We start from the raw sequence: 18,551 nt of genomic DNA, 5'->3' as shown, positions 1-18,551 counted from the left end.
TGAAGATGGTGGTGATGAAGATGGTGGTGATGACAGTGGTGATGGTGGTGATGATGTTGCTCTCAGCTCATACTTTTAGACAACCCTATTAGATGCCTATTTTCTAAACTTTCACATGTTTTGACCTTATTCAATCTTTGTACCAACTGTGGGAGAGAGTTACTGCCGTCATCCCATTTTTCAGACAAAGAAAGTGAGGCAAAGAAAGAATACGTCGCTTGCCCAAATCCCCACACATAGTAAGTGGGAGAAGAGGGCTTGAATTTGCAGCTTGTTCCTAATGCCTGTATTTGCAGCCACCCACAGTATTCCTTTCTGGTGCATCTAAACTAGGCTGCCAGTCCCCAGGCAGGGTTTCTCAGACTGAGCTGTGACTCACTGGACAGTGAGACCAACTTTGTGGTTCCACTCAGTCTTCTTTTTCTCTTTCCCCTTCTGTCATGCTGGGAAGTAAGAGCCATGGGAACAGAGGGAAGTATTTTCTGCTCAGAATTGACATAAAAGTTTTTTTTTAAAAAAAAATAAAGAATAATCACTGTGAACAGATGCTCAGAGAGCAAATTCTCAGAGAAAGAATCATTCCTTATAGCAAGGGATTCTTATAGGAAAGGATCCTTACAGGAAGAGATCCTTGTAGCAAAGAATCCTTATAGGAAGGGATCCTTGTAGGAAGAGATCCTTACAGGGAGGGATCCTCGTAGTAAGGGATCATTAAAGGGAAGGATTCTACAGGAAGGGATTCTCCCTTTCTTATTATAATAATTTTTATAACTTGGTTTGTCTTTCTCAAGGCTGGTCATTTTAATGAGGTATCAGGGGTCTTGGGAGTTAAGTTTTATTTAGGACAGAAGGCATCACAAATCACTGTTTCAGCCTCTAAGCAGTTAATGTCTCACTGTTCGAGTATTTTGGTATTTTACTTTTTTTTTGGTTTTTGGTCTTCCTTCCTTCCTTCCTTCCTTCCTTCCTTCCTTCCTTCCTTCCTTCTTTCCTCCTTTCCTTCCCCCTTCCTTCTTAGTAGGGCATAAAACAACACATCAAAATTAATTTCAGCAATTGAGATATGTTTTCCTGGAAACTGTCAATTTTTATTTTGTGGCTATATTTCCAGGGCATAGCACAGAACCCATTTCTTCCTGAGGGTGACAATCAAAACCCTCTAATAGGTGCTGCTTTGGAATGAGGTTAAAGACAGAGCTAGGCTGTCCAGGCTGCAGATCCAAGGGCTTTAGGAATCTGTTGTGAATGCCAGTGTGGAAGACTGTGGCCATGACATCAGATTGAACTTCTTCTGGGCAAATAAAGACAAAGGAATAGGGGGGAGGGGGAGGGAAAGGGGAGACAGAGGTGGGGAAGAGACAGAAATATTTAATAAATAAAAAAAAAAGACAAGGGAATAGTCTTGAGGGTCTTATTTCATAAATTGACTCCATCAGCATCTTCATCCTCCTCTGTGGACCCAAGGCCACAATTAGTTAGCTAATGTCACCTATTAGACATGACCAGGCTTATGAATCTTTGTGTCCCCAACAGTGGGCGTTTGACTAGGGTGGAATTAGGAACATCAAGGTGACCTAAAGATAGCTGACAGGCAGGGACCTGTGACAGCTTCCTTTGTGTGACCCTTTTCTTAAGCCCCATATAGAAGACAGAGATTGGAGATGGCTGATAGCCTTGGAGGACAGCTCAGTTGCTGGATATGCAAACATGAGACCTGAGTTTGTATTCCTAGCACCCATGTAGAAGCTGGGCATTGTGCAATGCTGGGGAGTTGGAGAAAGGAAGAATCCCAGAGGCTTGCTGGCTGGCCAGTCTAGCTAAACTGGTACAGTTACAGGTTCAGTTGACTCTGCCTCATAAAGTAACGTGGGAGCCGGGGCGGTGGTGGCGCATGCCTTTACTCCCAGCACTCGGGAGGCAGAGGCAGGCAGACCTCTGTGAGTTCAAGGCCAGTCTGGTCTATAGAGCGAGTTCCAGGACAACCAAGGATCCAGAGAAACCCTGTCCCTTCCCCCCAAAAACAAGTAAGGTGGGGAACAATGAAGAAAGATACTTGATGTTGACCTCTGGTCTCCAACATACACATGTACACACTTGCCCCAACATGAACACATGCACAGAGGGTTGGAGGTGACTGATCTGGATTAAGCAGGAGGCTGAAGTCCCTCTCCAGGACAGCCTGTGTCTTCACCAGTCCTCAGCCCTCGACAGGAAGTACTGAGCACACTACTGATGTGTGCAATGTGGGACATCTTCCAATTCCAGGACACCGGTAAGCAGTTCTTGCAATAAAAGTTGTTACCAGCCCAATGTTGCAGGAGGAGCTGGAGCAGGAGGATGAGTCTGTGAAGGACATGTGATTCTGAGGTCCTCAGTCAGTGACTTTCTGTGGGAAGCGCTCCATAATTCGGAAGCAGCAATTCGGGTTAAGGTAAGGAGAGGACATGGTGCTTTCTTTGACTGAATGGAGGCTAAGAATGACAGATGAACACCCAGGGGCATCCCATTCGACTCCCAAATATAATTTAGCAACCTGTTGATGGTCATCTAGTGTCAAGACCAAATTATTGCACATAGAAACAGTTTTCCTAGAGATTATCTAGGAAGCTGTGTATCTTGCTCAATACACAACCCTCCTTTCGTCAAACTTCATTGAATACTGAAACCTGAAAATATGGGAGAAAAACACTAAGGGAATAGACAGAATTCAACTAAACTTAAGTAGGAGTTAGGTGGAGACAGTTTCCAGGGCATCCATCCCCAGAGCAATAGCAGAGAGAAACGTGGAAAGAGACAGATACCCCATGTTCAAGGGACCACAGCCCCTCATCCTGTATATAATTGACAAGTGTAGAGGACTAAGGACCGAGCATAGCCCACACCCACAACACATCTTCCCAATCTGCGGGTAATGCCACTGCTCTTGTGAGATCTACAGGGAGAGCAGGATGGTGTGGGAGAATTGTCTGTATTCTGTCAATCAAATTCTAAATAAACACTGATTGGCCAGTAGCCAGGTGGGACAACTAAACAGGAAGTAGAGGTGGGGCAATGAGAACAGGAGTATTCTGGGAAGAAGGAAGCTTCCTCTGCAGTCCTGCCCAGACCACCTAAGAATCAGGATGTGACCTGTCCTGTTGAAAAAGGTACTGAGCCATGTGGCTAACATAGATAAGAATAATGGGTTAATATAAGTTATAAGAACTAATACGAAGCCTGAGCTAATGGGCTTATAACTTATGTAGACCTCTGTGTGATTTTCTTTGGGACCTAACAACTGTGGGAACTGGGCAGGACAGAAACCCCAACAGGCAGGCCCCTGTGTTACAGCAGGAAACTCAAGCATCAGTACAGTGCACAGCATCGAAACGTAGTGACCCCCAAAGGGAAAGCAGAGTATGGAGTCCAAGCACACTGGACATATTCACTGTCTCAGCATGGTATCTCAGGACACAGCATCAAGAGAAGGCCGGCATCTGCGAAATGGCTCTCGTTTAGAAGTGGAAGAGATACCAGCCCATCAGGAATCTATTGTATGTATTTCCCAACATGCACATATGAGACATGTGAAACATGGGGGCCTGACTCCTCCCAATGTGCAGAATTCTTCAGTGACTGACTCCAAAAGCATTGAAGTGGGTTGATGGTTGTAGAAGGAGTTCAAGAATGATGGTTCTATTTCCTTTGTCTTATTTGTAGAGCTTTGGGCAGAATACAGGCTCCTGTGCTTGCTATGCACGGGTTTTACCATTGACCTAATAGGTTCTCACTATGTAGCCCAGGCTGGCCTCAAGTCCATAATCTGGTAAGAAGCAGTGCCCTCTTCCTGAGTGTTAGGATTGCTGTTATATAGCACCATGCCCATCTCAAAAAATGATATTATTTAAAATGAATGAATTTAAGTAAAATACAAAAAAATAGCCAAAATGAATTAAGGAAGACAGTATAGAATATGAATGATAGGTTGATAAAAAGAGCTACTTGGAAAATGAATCGAACAAATTTTCAAAATGGAAAGCTCAATAAGTCAAGTTAAAAAAAAACCTCAGTGGGAAGCCACACCCATCAGATTAGATAGATTATGTGACAGAGAGGTCAGAACTCAAAGGCAAGCTTGATATATAAGAGCACTCAAACAGTAAGTAAGAACAAAAATGAGTAGGCAAGACCTCTGGGGCGTGATTAAAAGACACAGTTTTGGTGTGGTGGGAGAAGCGTTAAAGTATATGTTAAATGATTGGAAAACGTATTCTGTGAAATAAAGCAGGACATTCCCAACATCTAAGGAAAGGTGTGGATACAGGGGCGTCTATAATCCTGAGCAGGGTGGCTATGTCATAGTTTAAAAAGGGTGACAGCAAATAATGAAGGAAGATTATGGAAAGCTGTGAGAAACGCCAGCCAGCTCACTTCTAAAAGTGACCTCGGGCAGAAAAATAGCAGATTTCTTTACAGAAACTCTAAAGGTCAGGAGAGAGGTTGGGGTGAATTTATCATAGGCCTTGAAAGAAAAGAACGGGCAGTCTGGATTTCTGGATCCAACAAAGCTGTTCTTGAGTTGGACTGCAGGCTAAGCACCCTCTAAGACGACCGAATGTCAGTCCTTTGTTCACACCCCCTCTGGGAAGATAGTAAAGGAACCCCCAAGCAGAGGTGGAAGAGAAAGATGACCCCCCCCAAAACACAGGGAAAGATAAATTTCAACGTGAGCACGTTAAATATGCAAATAAAAGTTAGGAAAGAGTTGAACACTAGAGAAATCCCAAAATGAAAGGAATTAATACAGAACTCTCGATTGTAGCGTTCAATGTAAATGGCCTTCATTCTTCAGTTAGAAGCCGTGGCCTCACTTACTGTATGAAGCTTAAGACTGAATGATTTGCCCCGTGTAAGAAGCACACCTCACCAGCAGGGGCCCTTGCAGATGGAAAAGGAAAGGGCGGGAAAGTGCTATTACAAGCAAAAGGAACTCCCAGACATGCAGGAAGAGCTACAGTCATTTCTGTCATAGTTGACTTCTCGAAACTAATAAAAAGCGACAAAGAAGATCTCGACACACAGGCAAAGGGATCGACACACCAAGAAGATATTACAATTCTGAATACATGCCTAATGATTGTTAATGTAGCCACACTCTGAAAGTAAATTCTAGGAAATTTAATGGGACAGAGAGATGGCTGGCTGGGCAGTGGTGGCGCACGCCTTTAATCCCAGCACTCAGGAGGCAGAGGCAGGCTCTCTGAGTTCGAGATTAGCCTGTTCTACAGAGTAAGTTCCAGGACAGCCAGGGCTACATAGAGAAACCCTGTCTTGAAAAACCCAAAGAGGGTGTGTGTGTGCAGAGAGGCCATATCCAATAATAGTGGCTGGCTTTCATATATAGGTCGTACAGACAAAACCTAACAATGAGACTTCAGGGTTAATTTACATTGTGGATTGTGGATTCAGTGGAGATTAGAGTTATCTAAGAATATTCCATCCAACAACTATATTCTTTCCAGCAGCTCTCATGACTCTGTCCACAATAGAAATATCTTAGAACACGAGGCCAATCTTAATAGAAACAAAAACCAAAGTTGTTTCTGGAATTGTATCCAACTGTTATACATACAATCAGCAATAAATAGCAAGAGGAACTAGAGAAAATATGCAACAATCACATGTGGATTGAACATATATTTTTGAATGAAAAGTGAATTATTGAAGGAATCAGAGTATTTAGAGTCCTGTATAAGGACCTAACACAGCACCCAGTGCACAGAGCTCCATAGATACCCAAACTGGTGATGGCTTCTATTGCTCTCAAGAATGACCACAGAGTCTGCTTCCTCCTCCTAATGATGGAGCCCCAGATGCAGAAGATTCCTTGTTGTCTTCCTTCAGGCGCACTGTCCAGGTGCCTCCAATAACGGCTTGTTTATAAAGATTCACAAATGTCATGGCATATAAACGCCCTCCATCTCTCTTCCAACACGAGATACAAGTCAGCCTGTCTCTCTCCCAGTATGAGATGCCTGCTTTCACCCTGTGTGCATCCAAGTGGGGCTGGCCTTTTTGGCAGCACAGATTATGGCCTTAAAGTCCCATACTCACTGTTGAGCTTTTCTCTCTCTCTGAATTCAGCTTCTAGGATCTATCCTAAAGAAGTGCTCTGATAGCCAGGTGGTGGTGGCGCACGTCTTTAATCCCAGCACTTGGGAGGCAGAGACAAGAGGATCTCTAAGTTCATGGTAAGTCTGGTCCACAGTCAGGGCTACACAGAGAAACCCTGTCTTGAAAAACAGACAGACAGTGCTCAGACACACAAAGAGTGCTAAGTATGTTACAAACACACAACTCAAGCAATGTATAGCAACTGAGAGCCTTTTCGAAGATATTTATAAAAACATCAGAATGGATGGTGCTTGTAGAGCCTTTGGGAAACTTTCAAAAGTTTATTATTTAATTTTGAAGGGAGAGGCTGGGAGTAATGGAGTAAGGACCAGGGGATAAAAATATAAGCAAAGTAGGAATTTTTTTATAATAGAGATAAGGTCTTAAAATGGAGCCTTAAAATATTGCAACAAGAGATGTAAGGAAAATATTTGTGTAGGGAAGGAGTGGAGCTGAGGGAAATGGGGTGGGGAAGAGGAAGGGGAGGGGAGGGGAGGGGAAGAGGAGTATAGTTCTCTAGACAGCAGCAGAGTACACAAGGGAGAAGGCCATCTGGCATAAGGAATGTGACAATGGCTTCCCTAAAAGAGAGATGAGGTGTGGAGTAGTCAGAGTCCTCTAGAGGGACAAAGTCGAGAGAATAGATTTATATTAGGAGAGGATTTCTTAGGTTGGCTTCCATGATGATCGGGGCTGGTCGGATGTCGGTGAAGGATAATAAGAGTAGCAGGAGCAGCCACCACCACAGTACACTCCCTCACCAGCAAGAGGGGAGGCAAGTTTCCTCAGACCTTTGTATACCCGAGTCCCTGTCAGAAGATGCCACCCACTCTAAGGGAAGGTCTTCCCCACCTCAGGTCTGGCAAATGCAGGCACACCCAGAGGCATGTCTCCCCATGGATGGCAGCTGACAATGAAGACTAGCCATCACAGGACACTCCGGTGGCTCTCGGGAGGTACAGCTGAAAGGGTCATAGCCTCCAGTCCCCTCCCCTCCCCTCCCCCCCCATTTTTTATAAAGCTGTGAGTGCTGAGAGAGAATTAGAGCAGGCTAGCTCTACAGTAGAGAGTAGGCGGGGCCGTGCCCAGAGAAGCTGGGCAGATGGGCAGAGAAGGCACAAGTGGCCAGGCAAGGTGAAACTAAGGCATGAAGCGTCTAGAGGGGTTGAGGTGATGGAAGGAGAACAGGTGGCATCAGAAGATCCTGATGGGGTATGGAGAGACCGCAGGTTTCTGGTACAGATGACAGGTCACTACTGTAGGGGGAGAGATGTGACAACAGGGGAGCGAGGTAGGAAGGAGTCAACATGGGCGTGGCTCTCTCTCCCTCCCCCTCTCTCTTTGTCTCCTCCCCTCCCCTTTCTTTGCAGGTGTATGCCTCTGATCTGTCCCTGCGCGCACAGGTGTGTGTTCATGCGTATGAGTGAATGAAGGCCAGAAGTCAATCTCTGCGTCTTCCTCCGCCATGCACCACCTTATCCCGCTGTTACTTGCGGTGGGCACACAGAGGAGGGTGTCATCAACCCTCAGGGCTAGGGAGACATCTGGGTTGAGGTAGCACAGCAGGGTAGCCCAGCAGTAAGTAGAGACAGATGTGTCAACGGGGCTTGGCAGGAGACATGTAATGTGAGCAAAGGCAACGGCGTATGTCGATCCTAGGCAGTGTTCTCGGATGGCTGATGAGCTCAGGGAAGAGGATGGTAGGCAGAACAGGTGGAGTACTGGGAACCGTGTGGCTGGCTGGTAAATATGGGGTACTGGCTGAATATCAGACTAGGGATTTGGGCCTCTTCGTAAAGCCATCACCGAGGCCGTCACACAGTTCTCTGGTCACGGCCTCTTACCAACACAGTATCAAAGGGGCTCCCTGTAGGAATGCATCATTTCAGGTTTGTGCTGAAGGACCCAGAGGACTTTATGGACATGAGGTAGAGAAGAGGAGAGAAGCAGATACAGGTGCATGTGTGTGTGTGTGTGTGCGCGCGCGCGCATGTGTGTATGTGTGCACACTCATGTGTGTAGGTGTGTGTGTGTTTGTGTGTAATAAAGAAAAGGAGACTATAGACTCGAGATGGAGACTGGGTTGGAGGGAAGAGAAGGGAAGGAATAAATGACATAAATGCAGTGCACATATGAAATTAAAGACGAAATTTAATAAAAAAGAAGAGTAAGGTTTCAGAGGAATGTAAAGAAGATAATTTGAGAAGTCAGTTCAAGCCTCTGGAATCTGGGATTCACCTGCTTCAGGGAAGGAGAAAATTGTTTCTCGATTTATTGGCAATGAGGCCGTCACACCTTTTCCTTGGTCTGTTTATGTGTCTTCTCTGTAGGGTCAGCAGAGATGGATATATGAAATGACTTATTTGATTGAATTTCTGAAAGTGTTACATGTGGTGTGTATCTAATTCGAGATTTATGCTTTATTAAAAAAAACAAAGAGAAATTATATAATTTTCAAAGTGCATTTAACACCAAGTTCAGAGGGAGACACTGCCTGTGAGGTGACTGGCTCCAGCCCCTGTTCTCCCTCCCCGACATTTGAGAGAATGTTGCAGAGGAAACCCCCCTCATTGCTCCCCCTCCCCCAGTTCCCTTCCAGGGAACCTTCTACTAGGCAGATTAACTGTGTAGTCACATTGACTGTAGAGAGGTTGGAATGTTGCGAGTCCAGGCACTACATTATAGGCAAATTAATATATAAAAATATATTCTTAGGCAATCTTTAGTCCCGTAAGTAGCCGTCCCTCGCCCACCCGTGTCTCACCCGATATCTTTGTGACTAACATACAAAACCTTTGGGATGTATTGACTTTAGACCACCCACCTGCTGGTTTCACAGTATGCCTGAAAAGTGCTTCCGTTTATGACTTTCTTAGCCCTGCGACTCTAAACACTCGGTACAACTCTTACCGCATTGGAATATGGAGTTCAAGGTCACCCGAATCTCTGTACCTGGGGCTATGGTCACTCATATTTGGCCCCAGAATGGACTTTTATCCCATTTTAGGTGAGAATTGTGTTTGTACATTGCCACAGGAGACCCAGAAGCCTGGTGACAGTTGCTCCACTGTCTCCCCAGGGCCAGGGCAGGTCAAATGGCTCCAATAGACTCTTCTGGTAGGTTCTAGGGTATCACCGGAAGTTCTACCAGAGATGGCTGGCTCACCTACACTTACCACTGCCCTGTGCGCAAAAGCCAAGGAATAGAACCAGCCGATGCTTGCCAAAGGAGGAGCGGATGATGAACGTAGAGCACAAAGACACTTTCAGGAAACAGGTGGAACCATAAATCATTATCGCTCGCGGAGGAGCATCTCAGACCCAGGGAGACAAACGCTGCTTGCTAGGTCTCATAATTTTTATGTGTGGGTCTCAGTTTAAGTGTGTGTGGGGGCCATAAAACTAGAATGGGGACCAAGGGAGGGGAAAAGATATTAAGGGAGGGTTAGGGAGGATGAAAAAAAAAGGGGGTAATAGTACCCCCCTCTCTCTACACACACACACACACACACACACATACATATATACATACATACAATGAAAGAGGAAAGGGGACTGCTGAGAAGGAGGGGGTTGGGACTGGGCAAAGGAGGTGAGAGAAGAGGGAAGAATGGGGGAAGGAGGAAAAGAGTGGGGGAAGAGGATGAGAAATGGGGTTGGGGAGGAAACAGGACAAGGATGAATATATCTTTATGTCTGCGGGATCCCACAGTGAGACCAACCACTTTGTGTACTAACCAAAAATAAATAAATAAAATAAAATCTATTTAAATAAAACTAAACTAATGAAAAATGCAAATGAAGGCCATATTTCCTTCCCATGAGAAACTTCACCAGCTGTGGCAGTTTGTGTGTGTGTGTGTTTTCCTTGTGCCCTTTTCAAGATTCCTAGATGGCTCCCCACTGGGAGCTCCAAGTGTCCTTCACTTCACTGAGGCCTAAGGATTGGCCCGAGTTCCCTCAGTTTAAGAAAGGTTGAGCCTGAAAGCTCCTAGGGTTTTAGCAACAAATGAAACAAAACAAGCAAACAAAATCAAAGACAAGGCCGCCGCTGGGAAGCTAACATTTAAAAGCAGCCCAGGATCCTCAGGAGGACTTGTGGCTGAATCGCAGAGATGATGAAGCATCAGGAGGGTTTGCCTCTAGGGTTACTACAGGGTTCCTTTTTCTTGTGCCCGCCTCCTCTCCTTCCCCCATTTTCTGTCACCCGGGCTGTGTGCATCGCTGGATGGTCATGCTAGTGGTTGTCACTGACTGTGTAGCTGATGACCTGTGAATCTCCCCCAGACAACCAAGGGCACTGAAAGGGCTGAAAGAGGATTTTCCACCTCAGGGCATAAAACTGTCCTTGTTCAAGAATGTGTAAAAAGGGGCCCAATACCACTGCATTCTCTCTCTCTGTCTCTCTGTCTATCTCTTTCTCTGTCTCTCTCTCTCTCTGTGTATCTATCTGTCTGTCTGTGATCCCAGAGACCCGATGCAGCCATTTTCCTCTGTAATCCCAGCACCCAGAAGGCTGGGCCAGATCACAGGTTCCAGCTCAGCCAGGGCTACAGAGTGAGACCTGGTCCCCCAAACACCCAAACTAACAAGCCCCAAACCAATCAGAATTGTGAAGAAAAATCAAAGCACTAAAGAAAGTTTCTCCTTCCGCTCAGTTGCGCAGAAATGCACGCTACTGCTGTGAGAAATGGCAATTATTATAAAAAAAAAGACAAAGAAATCCACTGTCAACAGCATTTACTGTGTGAACCCAAGAAGCCGCAGAGCAAATCAGAGTCAAAGGATGACAAGAAAACAGACTGAGAGGAGCAAGAAAGAAACAAAGGAGCTGATGCTGGGAAACACTTAGGGAAAATAAAATGTATACCAGAATTCTGACGTGCATAAGAACCAAATATAGAAAAAAGTGATTTTAGCTAATAAGTAATACAAACTCAGAAATTCTTTTACTACAGAGTAAACAGGAGAAAAAAAATGAAACAGATAAACAGAATACATGGTGTGTTAATAGTATCCTTTTGCTGTAGATGAAAGAGCTTTATGTAAGGGAGTTTGTGGGCACACCCACCACGAGGGTCTGGGCTCTCGTCTCTGGGCTGTGACTTTTCATTTCCCTGAACTGGTCCATGACAGTATGATGTGTCTTCATATCTTATAGTCATACTTACCAGTTTTCTAAACACTCATTTTACCATTTAAATGTATGTAATAGGGTCTTGCTACATATCACAGGCTTATCTGGATATATATAGCCCAGGCTGGTCTCCACAGTAAGCTCCCCCTGTCCCAGCTGTCCAAGTGCAAGGATTGCAGGTGTGGGTCCCACACACAGCTCCGAAACATTTGCTTCAAAGTAAGTCGACAATTTAATGCATTGAAAGCAAGTCTTTGCCAGGAGTCCACACGGTCTCATTTCTTAAGACCAAACACACTGATGTTTTCACAGGCTGATTCTTATTTTCCTGCCTCAGCTTTCTATCGTGTTTTGAAGAGTTGTCACTGTTTTTAGGACCCTTATTTTATTAAGATGAGAATGAGAGAGTTAATTTTCGTGTAATTCTACCTAGTCACGCTCCTCCGCCCCCGTTTCTGGAAATTATGATTCTTCCTTGCTCGCCCTGCTGTTTCTTGACTTTGGCTTTTGGGCCTGAGCGTCCGCCGGGAGGTTGCGCAGTACAGTGATAGGACCAGCAGGTGGTGCTAGTGCTGTTTTTAACTCCGGGAGCCGCAGCACACGTTCTGCAGGACAGCTTTGCACAAAAGAGGCTTCTGCAACCTCGCTGTTACAGTTGGTAATTAGGGATGAGGTTGCCATGGTGACGAGGGGTCTTGGGATGTTTATAGCTTTGCAAGCACCGATGCCAACGAGCTATCGGGTTGCTTCCTTTGATGGTAATGGCTGGCCTAGTGAGCTCATGCAAACATCCCAAGACGGTGCAACCTGCATAGGATGTTCCACTGCTGCTGCAATTTATGGGGTAAAGGCATGCTGTTGCGAGGAAACACCACACACACACACACACACACACACACACACACACACACACACACACAAATATGTATGCACATAAGTAAGCCATATTTATCTTATTTCATATTGATTTCTTGCCATTTTCTGTATGTCTTATCTCCAGTCCCCACATTTCTCAGTGTGGTTTTCATTAAAATTCTCTGAGAAGAAAGGCTCCATTCATCTAACAAGCCCGGGAAATATTGCACGTTCATGCTCTCGGGCATTCACAGTGCACACAACCTGCAAGCCTTCTGAAGTTCTGTTTCCCCCTCATTTGCCTTGTGAACCCATTTACACGGGCCATTCATTGACTCGTAGGCCATCATTCCTCATCTTGTCCCCAAGACGTTAATTGATACTCGTTAAGTGTAGCTGTAGCTGTAACCTCATGTTTATATAGGTGTCTCCGGCAAGGCGCTGAGCTCCGTTAGGCTAGTCTGTAAAGGCGAAGTGGGTGGACGAGACTCAAAGGGTGTCAATGGCTGTTTATGAGCTCCTAAGAAATGGTTTCGAATTGAGCGCTCTATCCACAGACACCACCGATGTAAATTACTCTCTGTTAATCTCTTCATCCGTAACTCCTATTGGGGGAAATGAGGCCACGGCTGAGCCACGGCCCACAGCATTAATACGTCATTTCTAGCTTAGCGTAGAAATATCATCACACTTTAGAAGCAGAGAAAAGGTTGAAGCATATTTATCCCTAGTCACTGTTTCTTTTGTATGTTGACTCTCATGCTTTAAATTCCATCTGCTGCTGGTGAATTTTTCAGAGCGGTAACCCCCCTCTTCCGTGAATAATCATCTTGTGATTGATGATAAAATAGAACTTAATAAATGCGGATTTTTTTAAAAGGAAAAGAAGCATTGAGTATTTGCTCATGCATGCCTTCTCTCCCAGGGGAGTAACCCTCTCCAGCGCTTCATTGTGAAAAGGGAGGTCTCATAACTGCCACAAGGAAGGAGGTCTGGTCCTCTCAGGTTATGGAGGGAACAATTGCCCGGTCACCAGGACAGCCACTGCCAACAGGTTTTGGAACCCAGCCAGTCAAGGCCCTTGCTAGATTTAGACAGTGTTTTGAGTCTAAAATATGCTAGGCCCACTCCTGATGTTGAAATCTTTTTCTATGACTTGCCTGTCCCACACTCTAGAAGGCCATTATTGGATTTTATTGCTAGGGACACTGAGAGAAGAAAGGGCATATAAAGGACAGGTAAGGGTAACCAAGGGTGCAACTCCTTGTCAGCCACTCTGTTGTTTATTGAATCCTTGATCAGTTTGAACCTTAAAGCCTGAAGGTGAGTTTTACCCACCCTGTTTCATGAAGAGAAAATGGGTACTGCTTCCTATTGGGCAACTTGGAAGCCCTAAGGGAGACTTTGCAAAGCTAGGTTTGTCCAAAGCAAAAGTCAAACAGAGACAGCAGTATCTGTAGAAGAATCAAATTCTCCTCAATAGAAGGTGGAGGAGGAAGAGTAAGAGAGAGGTGGAAGAAAAGGAGGAAGAGGAGGAGGAGATCAAGAAGGAGTGGAACAGGATGAGGAGATAGCTTGTTTCTTCTGCGGAAGGTGCATACATTTAATCAAAGGGCCTTCTGTCCAGCCCGGTCATAGGCTTCCACCGCAGTGTCTACCCCAGTTGCTCTGTGTTCATTACTGTCCCTGTTGCTGTGGTAACATACCTCAGCAATGTGACTGGGGGGGAAAAAGGGTCTGTTTTAGCTCGCACCTCCAGATCAGCCTATCAGGGTAGTGAAGTCAGGATGGAAGAGCACTGAGGTTGCCAGCCATGTTAGAAGTCACAGTCCAAAGCAGAGAGCGATGAACAAAGGCAGGCAGGCTACTGCTCAGCATCTTTTCTCCACTCCAGTCTGGGAAGGGATACCCCCACCCTCACACTGTGGGGGTGTCTTCCCACCAACCTGTGCCATTAAGAGACTCTCCCACAGCATGCCCTGAGGCCTGTCTTCCAGGTGACTTTAGTTTGTCAAGCTGACAGTTAAAGCTGCCACCCCTGCCCTTTTCCGAGTCCTGACTGAGTCATCAACTTGTCTGGCATCTCTTGTGTGGGCTGAGCTTGTATTGGCATTTATCCGCATTTTCTTAAAAAACGCCTTCAGTCAATCTTACTCTCACAGGTTTCTTTCGATCAAGCCTCCAGCTATTTTAAAAGCTGGCAATTGCCTCCTACTTAGGTTCTTTTCATTGCTCATGACAGTTTGTCTTAGACTTCATTGATAATCAATGCACTACTCTTTTTAATACTTAGTGAGTCAACTTAATGGCTTTAATTACCAGCCCACTTGAAAGTCAATGGCCGACATATTCAGCCGTTTTAACAGTTTATCTGGCTTGTTAGTCCTTGGGTAACACTTTTCCTTTTGTTTTAGAACGCTCGCTCCTCTAGATCAGTGGCTCTCAACCTTCCTAATGCTGTGACCCCCTTAACACAGTTCCTCACGTTGTGGTGACTCCCCAGGCATTGTTGCTATTGCGTAACTGTAATTTTGCTACTGTTATGAATCATAATGTAAATATCTGATATGCGAATGGTCTTCGGTGACCCCAGCGAAAGGGTTGTTCAATCCCCAGGGGTCATGACCCGAAGGTTTAAAACCACTGCTTTTGATATAGATTTCAGCTTTTATACAAGCAACTCCCAACGTGAATCAGGAAGACATCTGGGATCGTACATATTGGGTTAGCTGTTGCAAGTTCACTGAAGTCTGACGGAATGTGAGAATCCAGGTGGTAAGTTGGATGTGTGTGTTTTTTTGGTATTACTTGTCCTAAGCCTCTGTCTGTGACTGTGAGGTCCTTCATCTGGGTCCCTAATCATGTGCACTGCTCACAAAGCTCCTGTAGGATGACACCCAGCTCCCGTTGTCACCAGCAGTTAAATATTGATCAAATAAACCACTGCATCTGGTATCCGTTTCTGCTCACTTCCACTTTCTGGGCTCAGTTTGGGGTGACTAGTTCCTCTGGGCTCTGGGAAAGGAGGGGTCTCTCTTTGTACACTTAGATTGTTCCTCCCTTCTACCAAAACACGTTGCTGGCGGTGAGCCTGTTCCAGCTCAGGGACTTTGGGAGTTCAGTTGTGGTCTCTGGGTACACAGTGCCCACTGAGTGATTGTCATGGTGGCTTCTTTCCGTTCCTCTTTTCTTAAAGTTCCGAAGAGTCAATGCACTTCTAAAATCTTCCACATTTTCCAGCCCAGGTTTAAACATTCAGCTGCCTTTTCCCAAATGACTACCGGTTGTCGTCTCCAGAGTTTATCCGTGCAATCCCTCTGGTCATCGCCAGGCTTTAGGCAAACAGCAGCAGCATCACTATGGCTTTCTTTGGGTGCACCTGTCACTCCGGTAAAGTGGGCGATCAAAGGCAACTTCCTTACAAGATCAGCACGGGCGCTCAAGATGCAGTGGGCACAAAGTCTCTGACTTGCCCTGGAGGCACACTGGTTATTCCTGTCTTTTCCCTTCTGTCTTCTTTGTTCCTCCTTCCATGATCTTCTTGGTGTTCACACCAGTGCTGAACAAAAACCACTTCTACTTTCCTTTCCATTCCATCAACGGAGCTTCCACTTTTTAAAACAAAAATTCCCGGAACTAAATTCCCTTGGTTTTATTTACGTTTTTCATTATTACACTGTTAAGTCGGTTAAATGCAATTTTTGCATTGTGTCTCTTTCTTTGAGAATTTCGGTTACTATCCCTTGTTTTATTAGGCTCTGGGCTTGCCCCCCCCCCCCCTTGTTCTTATCTTTTGTTCTTTCTCTTAACGTTGTGAAGTTGTAGCTTTTGGATTAGATTTGGAAGGCTCATGTCCCAGTTTTCTCTATTTCTTTGTTGTCTGGGGGGCAGAGATATTTAATATTCTCACAGAGTAGGGTTGATGACCACCTTCCTTTAAGGTGTTTGCCTTTGATATACCACTAGGAAAGTTCCCTGCTACCACAAAAGCCTCAGTGCTTACCCAGGTTCTTCTGATTCCTTTGCCTGCTATTCCAGCCTTGCATCATTAAGTGTATATGGAGAGAATCTGTGGGATGTTAATTGGAACGCTCGGTTTGAGGTAGGCTGTTGATTTGGAGTTCTTTCTGACGAGTTGTGTTTTTTGTTTGTTTGTTTGGTTTGGTTTTTCAGGACAGTGTTTCTCTATGTAGCCTTTGGCTGTCCTGGAACTTGCTCTGTACACCAGGCTGGCTTTGAACTCACAAAGATCTGCCTGTCTCTGCCTCCCGAGTGCTGGGGTTAAAGGTGTGCACCACCACTGACTAGTAGTTTTTATATTCTTCCGTGTGTGTGTGTGTGTGTGTGCACACGTGTGTGTGTGTGTGTGTGTGTGTGTGTAGATGTGCTGTACATCTGCATGTGGAGGTCATCTGGTAGAAGGATGTCAGGTGTCCTCTCCTTTTTGCTTTGAGACGGGGTCTCTCACTGGACCCAGAGTTCACCATTGCAGTCAGGCTGGCTGGATAGGGAGCCTCTGGAGTCTCCTTGTCTCTGCCCCGATCTATAGTACTGGGACTGCGGGATGTGCAGCCATGCCTGGCATTTATGTGGGCACTCCTGTTTGAGCCCAGGTTCTCTGGCGTTTAGGGCAAGCACTCTTACACACAAAGCCATCTTGCCAGCCCTCATACTAAGGTGGACAAGCCGATTCTTCCCACACTGAGTTGTCTGACATGTCTTTAACACATGACATGTTTTTGGTCTATAGTCCTGTTCCCGGATTGCCTTTCTGTTCCATTAATCTATATTTCTGATCCTTGCTCCAGTGCTATTTTAGTAGGTACCACTTTTGTATTTTAGATGAAAATAGAATATTCTCAAATGTTTTTTTTCCCTCTGGCTCAAATTTATTATAGCTAACTCATAAAGTTTTTCTTCCAGAAGTATTATTAAAAACTTTGGAAATCATTTTCCATAGTTTGTTAAAATTGGATAAAATAAATCAAGTTGGGAGAAACTGAAAGCTTGGCACGTGGAATAATTTTATCTAGAAACAGTTTGGTTTTCTCTTGTTATTCAAGTCTGTTCTCTATAGCCCAATAAAGTTTCATGGTTCTTCAAAAAGTTTTCATAAATATTTTGCTAGTATACTTCAATATTCTATATCTTTTGTAATTATTAATTTGTAGCTTATTTCTAAAACTTTGGAAATTTATGCATTTTGTAATTGTCATAAACTCTACCTTATTCGTAAGAATGTTTAGTGAATTTGGTAAGAGATATGAATACTTCCAGTTAGAATTATGCAACCTATAAATAACGATATTTTGTCCCCTGTTCTGATATTCCACATCATCCTCCCTTCCTCCCTCTCTCCTTCCCTCCCTCCCTCCCTCTTCTTCTATTTCATCCTGTACCCCATAGTAGCATCAAACTCACAATGTAGCCCAAGCAGGTCTTGAACTCATGACACCCCCCCCCACACACACACCTCAGCCTCTCAAGAGCTGGGATTCAGGCGTGTACCACTATGCCCGACATTTTTTTCCCACAGTGCATTAGCGAATACTTCATGCAAATCCTAGACACGCGCTCTCAGAGTGGCAACTGCTGTTGACTGCTGCTTCACCGGAGCGCTCCAGTGTTTGAGCATTAAGTGAGATTATGAAATCTGTAGACATATTCACCATGGGCCATGAAACCCCCGCATTCTGGGTCCCTGAAACTAATAGATACAACGGTAGATCCTCACTTCGATGGCATGTCTGCATGGAACAGTGTGTCCCTCAGGCGTCCTGGAAGGAGGGAGAGCTAGCCCAGCTCCTGAGCTCTGACACTCAACAGGGATCTTGTCAGAGGTGCTGAGGCAGCGCAGGTCCTGAGATACACAGGGCTGGGACAGCTGCCCCCTCCTTCCCACTCATCTCGCTCGCTCTTTTTTTTTTTTCCCTTAAAAGTTTGTTTTTAATTATGTCTGTCTTTTCTTTATGTGTACATGCATGTCCAGTTGTTCATGGATGCCAGGAGAGGACATCATTCCCAGAGCTGGAGCTAGAGGTGGTTGTGAGCTGCCTAATGTGTGGGCTTGAATCATAGTGGTCCCTTGAAAGAGTGCACGCTCATAACCCCTGATGCATCTCTCTACAGCCTAACTCCACTTCTTTTGAAACGTAACTTTGATACAGGGATGTTCACCGATCTTCAAGCTTCTGGCTCAAACAAGGATCTCAATTTGGGCTTATTTATTAGATCTTACTACAAAAGCCTGTATGCCACAAAACTCGCTTGCTCTTGAAGCCCATGCTGCCCAACGTTCATCCCCTTCTGCCCCCTGTCTCCCCTTCCCCTTTGCTCTGGTGGCTTTCCTGTCCTCCAGCACCTGCTCCAGTGACTTTCTCCTGCATATTTCACCTTCTCTGCAGTG

The sequence above is a fragment of the Alexandromys fortis genome, unplaced genomic scaffold (genome assembly GCF_014885135.2).
Source record: "Alexandromys fortis isolate MF-2015 unplaced genomic scaffold, M_Fortis_MF-2015_v1.1 scaffold_75, whole genome shotgun sequence".
Lineage (NCBI taxonomy): Eukaryota > Metazoa > Chordata > Mammalia > Rodentia > Cricetidae > Alexandromys > Alexandromys fortis.
The sequence above is the reverse complement of the archived record's forward strand: the minus strand, read 5'-3'. Positions refer to the sequence as shown.